Genomic DNA, 6,068 nt, shown 5'->3' on the forward strand with positions numbered 1-6,068 from the left:
GCAAACCATCTAAACAATAATAAATTATTTTTTTGTTTGATAACAACAACAAACAATTACCTATTGATTCAAAAGGTCGCATGTTGGAAACACGGACTATATGGTAAACAAGGTAAATATATAAAGATAAAATATGATCCGACATACATCATCCGCGCTGGGTGGCCTGGCAATTACTAGATCTCAAATGAGGAACTACATCGCCCGCCGTTGTCTTCTAAATGCGCTATGGATACATGGAAAATAATAAAAAGGTAAAATTTACCTTTTTGCGAGGTGCCTAGCAAAAAGGTAAATTTTACCTTTTTTCAATTCACCTAGCAAAAAGGTAGATTTTACCATTTTCTCATTCACCTAGCAAAATAGTAAATAATACCGTTTTCCCATTCACTGATTTAAAAGGTAAATGCTTAATTGTTTGTTTGATTGGTTTCTTCAATAAAAATTAATTTAAAAAAAACACAATTCATGAAAAAATTGGTATTTATTTAAAATAAATAGGGAGTTACCTAATATTTATTTTTGAAATATATCACCGTGTTCTTTAAAAATTGTTGAGGCAAGTCCTTTGTTCGCCAAGCTTGTCAGGTCCGGCTTGCCCGGAATAATATCTGAAGGCTGACGGGAATACAACACGAAGCTCTGTGGGCCGATCTGAAACAAAAGCAAAGTATTATGAAGAGAACCAGCACAACTAAAAGAAATCTAAGAAAACACTTACCATTTTGTTCCGATTTTCACATATTGTGCACGAAGCAGAACTTGTTCCTCAACGGAAAAACAGCTTAACCTCAATAAACGGATTCGTCAAATAGTTACTTTTTTTCGAGATGATTTGTACCGTTTTGTTGAGCTCAATCCAGGTCAACTTCACCTCGCTACGAGGTAAGTTTTACCTTATTTGGATTTACCTTTCTTTCTGGGTGAATTATACTTTTTGATTCAGCTCAATTCAGGTGAACTTCACCTCGCTACGAGGTGAAATTTACCTTTTTTGGATTCACATTTTTTCTCGGTGAATTGTACCTTTTTTCATTCTTCGTTTCAGGTATATTTTACCTCGCTGTGAGGTGAGTTTCACCTCGAATAGGTAGAAGTTACCTTTTTGGCTTTTGCGAGCATTCATCTTTGCTGTCTCGGTAAATTTTACCTTTTTATTATTTTCCGTGTATGAATTGGGTACACGCTGCGAAGAGATGAAAACAAGATTTGCAGAGGCGCGCGAAATGGAATCCAGAACACGGAAATAAAAAAAAAAAGGTAAAATTTACCGAGAAGTGAGGTGATTTTTCTCCACCCTGCTTTCTCGGTGAATTCAACCTTTTTTTCATTCACCTAGCAAAAAATACCTTAATTTTACCTTTTATTCAGATCATCTTGCAAAAAGGTAAATTTTAACTTTTTCGCATTCACCTTGCAGAATAGTAAATAATACCGTTTTCCCATTCACTGATTTAAAAGGTAAATGCAAGTTGGTTTGGTTGGTTTCTGCAATAAAATAAAACTAAAACTAAATTTATTTAAACATTGATGTGAAATTTATCTGTGGACAAATCTGAAACAAGAGCAAAGTATAATGACGAGAACCAGCACAACTAATCTAAGCGAACATATACCATTCTATTCCAATTTTCACATATTGTTCCTGACTGACAAACAGCTTAAACTCAATAAACGGTTTCGGCAAATACCTAGTTACTTTTTTTTTAGATGAATTGTACCGTTTTGTTTAGCTCAATCCAGATCCACTTCACCTAGCTAAGAGTAAGTTTTACCTTTTTTGGATTTACCTTCTTTGTAGGTGAATAATTCAATTATACAATTATTGTACTTTTTTATTCAGCTCAATTCAGGTGAACTCTACCTCGCTACGTGGTAAGATTTACCTTTTTTTGGATTCACCTTTTTCTCGATGAATTGTACTTTTTTTTGTCTGCAGAGGTCAGGTAAACTTTACCTCACCCCAAAAAGGTAGAAGTTATACCTTTTTGGCTTCCACGAGCTTTCACCTTGCTATCTCGGTAAATTTTACCTTTTTTTTCATTTTCCGTGGAAGGACATCGAAGGAGAGACTTTTTTTTAAACTCAAAATTAAGTATTTTTGGTTCAAAACAGCACTTCGATGGCTTCCCTCAACTTTGAGTTTGACTGGGCAATAGCAAAACTAAGTTCTGATACTAAGCCGAACTCGGATTTATCCTTTTTTTTCGAGGGTAGCTGATTCTCAGGGAATTAAAGGATGATTAAAATTTGTTGTACCCGGATGTTGCTGTTCCGGTACATTGCATTGCAATTACAGAGCGGTGGAAAGTTTTGACATTCCCGGTCAAAGAAAACTTCCGGATGTTACTTCCCACGGGAAGTAAACAACATCCAGAAGTTTCCGGACATTCCAAGCCACTCACCATATGATGAAAATGACGGACAGAATTTTACGCTGACACGGTGAACATGCATTTCATTATGAAGTTCCTTCATAGTCTTCCGGTAATTGTTCCGGAACGACATAATTTTGCGACGTGTTCGTTGGTTGCTGTTCCGGTTCGGACTGAACTCGCTAAGTGTTTTCAGTCCAACAAAGAGAGTTCAATTTTTAGTTCATAAGGTCGAACTCAGCTTTGATCCCTCGCCGAAAGAAAAAAAGGGATCAATTTTGAGTTCGCAGTTCGAACTCCGTTTTGATCCATCGCAAGGAGGAAAAAAGGGTACTTAACTTTAAGTTCATAGAATCGAACTATGTTTTGAACCTCGGTCGGCGGTCGTACTTAATTTTGAGTTAAAAAAAAAGAGCGTGTAGTGCCTGAAAAAGCTGAAGTTAAAAGCTATATGTTGCATATGTAGGAAAAAAAATAAAAATTTTTTAAGATCATGGCCCCAAAAAATGTTAAAAAGTGGTGTAAAAACTGTACTTTTTAATAAATCAACAATCAAAGCCGTTCCAGGAACAATAATTTTTTTTTGAAAAGTGAATTGGAAAGTTGACGTAATTTGTGACATTTTGGCATCTTTAGATTTACAAAAAAATGAAACACAGAATATTTGACGGCTATTCAAATGTAGCTGTTTTTAGACATTTTTATCAATTTTGATTTTCTGAGATTATTCCTCCACTTACGTTCCGCTTTGCTCTGGATTTTTATTATGTTAACGCAAGATTTGAGTAATAAAACTATATGCACAAGTAAGGCTGTTTTATACCGGTTCTAGTGATGTAATTACATTGTCAATACGGTGATTAGCAAAAATATTCTTATATATAAAAATGGAGGCATTTTCTTTGTAACAACATCACGTATGAATGGTCGGTCGGAATGAAGTGAAATTTGGTATCCGAGGTTTTTTTGGGTCAGAGATGGTTTGTATAATAGTTTCAAGAATCTCACTTTTTATGAAAGGGGGGTCCCCATACAAAGTTATCTCTTCTTCACATCTTCTTATATATAAAAATGGAGGCATTTTCTTTGTAACAACATCACGTATGAATGGTCGGTCGGAATGAAGTGAAATTTGGTATCCGAGGGTTTTTTGGGTCAGAGATGGTTTGTATAATAGTTTCAAGGATCTCACTTTTTATGGAAGGTGGTCCCAATACAAATTCAACGTTATTTGTTACGATTTCCATAAGAATCTATTCGCGAGCACGATGCAGTTAAGGACGTGTAGATGAAATTAAACATTTATTACGATTTATACTTAAGAAAGTAAAACGAAGTTTACCGGGTCAGCTAGTGATAAATAAAATAGGCAAGTAGCTTCTGAATTTTTAAAAGTCAGCACAAGTTCTTGCTTGGCAGACGGGCGCAGTGGGTGGCAATATCTCAAAGCCCCGTTCACGAAGACGGGTGAAAGGAAACGAAAAAAACCAACAAGCATTAGCGCAAATATTCTGGTTATAATTTCATAAAAATATTTATCATAATTTTCTAAAGCATTGCACCGCTAATATAATTTCATCACTAGAACAGGTATGAAATGACCTTTCTTGTGCATATAGTTTTATTGCCCAAATCTTGCGCTAATATACTCAAAATCCAATGCAAAGCAAAATTTAGGTGAAAGAATAGTCTCAGAAAATGCAGATTAATAAAACTTCCTAAAAATAGCTTCCTTTAACCCATTCGAGACGGCAACTTTTTTCGAACGCGTCCCCCAGGAGCGAAAAAATTTTATTCTTTGATTCGATCAATTTTTATCTGAAAAACATGAATTCAATGAAATTTCCAAAATTTAATAGTTAATTCACAAAAAATGTCCATTGCACACCGTGTGTGCAGTCCGCTCCTCGAAATAAAATTATTTCGAAGAGCCGCATTGCACACACGGTGTGCAACGGGTAGACAAATGAAAATACACCATTTTTGACATGTTCATCATTCGTTTAATTTTTGTTTGGATATAAAAGAAAGAATATAAAGCAAAAAATATTATGTAGTGTGGTTTAAACCAACAATAAGTTTTTTTAAGCTGTATCCTGTATCCAAAATGTGTTTACTTTTGTGATTCATGACCATGATTTAAACTTTGTCGGTTTAAACCCAATTTTTTTTTGTGTCTTCCTATTGATTTTTTTCTATCTGATAACTATTTAATGAGTTCAACTATTTAAGTCCGGCTAACTAACTCTTATAATAATTTAGATCAATATTTCATAAAAAATAGACATTGAAAAATCTTACGATCGTCACATAATCTTGCGTATATTCTACTGAATAGAACCTTGAAATGGGGGTGATTTGCCAAACATTTCATGAAGGCACATCGAACGGAACGTTAAAATTTCAAAAATTTCAACACAATATAAAACAAGAAGTTACTAGAAAATCATGTTATTATTGTTTGAATACATTCCATGAAAAAAAATCCATGATGATGATATTATTAGCAGCTATTGGTAATAGCTGAAGTTTATTTCATTTGTTTTTTTAGATAAATTGTTTAAAAGTTACCAATAGTTTATTTTATTCAATCATCAGTTAGTTGAAAAGCTATCGTAAATAATGTTTTCAACTATAAGATACAGATTTCGCCTGGGTGAAAGCGGAATTTACTAAAATTACTCCGTCAGGGGCCTGGAGAACCCAACAGCACGCTCTAAAGCTTGATTATTTGAAAATAAGACTTAACAATACGAAGTTCACACAAACGCTATACACAAGGTCCTAGATGCATATCAATTTCAGTTAATCTCCCCTCACCATAACCTTAACAATCACCGACGCACACTTCCACAAAAACAGCACAAATAGCCTGCAAATGACCTACTGTTTGTATCGACGAAACGAAACTCTGTCTGCGCTGCCTTATTTTCTAGGTCATTTTCAACCTCAGATATTTTGAAAACATTTTCATACACAGTGAAACCAATGCCAAATTACGATTATCTATGCTTTTAAGATTATATTGGTTCAAGAACCATGAAAATTGGTCCACTGGTTTATTCAAAATCATGAAAAAGTTAAAACTACTTCCATTGCACACACGGTGTGCAATCGGTCTTAAGCCTAGTCCACACTTGGCAACTTGAAATGCGATTTCGGTTGCTGAGACTTGTTTATGTTTACATCTTGGTTGCTGAATGTCTCCTATACTATTCGGGAGACTTGAGACGAGCATCTCATCAAATGTAAACAAAAACAAGTCTCAGCAACCGAAATCGCAGTCCAAGTTGCCTAGTGTGGACTAGGCTTTATAGCCTCGGAAAGTCATTGCACACACGGTGTGCAATCCGTCTCGAATGGGTTAAACAACCGTCAAGAATTCTGTATTTCGTGTTTTATAAATCTAAAGATGCCAAAATGTCACAAATTACGTCAACTTACCAATTCACTTTTCAAAACATTTCTACTATGACTAGGACAGTTTTCGCGGTTGATTCTTTGAAAAGTACGTTTTTACACCACTTTTCTACACTTTTGTTGGCCATGGTCATACAAAATTTTAAAAAAAATTTCCACATGCGCAACATATAGCTTTTAACTTCAGCTTTTTCAGGCACTAAGTGAATTTTTCTTCGAGCACTTATTAACAGACTTACAGACTTTTCCCCGAAGCATGTTTTTTCGGACTTT

Source organism: Uranotaenia lowii, chromosome 3, assembly GCF_029784155.1.
Source record: "Uranotaenia lowii strain MFRU-FL chromosome 3, ASM2978415v1, whole genome shotgun sequence".
Classification (NCBI taxonomy): domain Eukaryota; kingdom Metazoa; phylum Arthropoda; class Insecta; order Diptera; family Culicidae; genus Uranotaenia; species Uranotaenia lowii.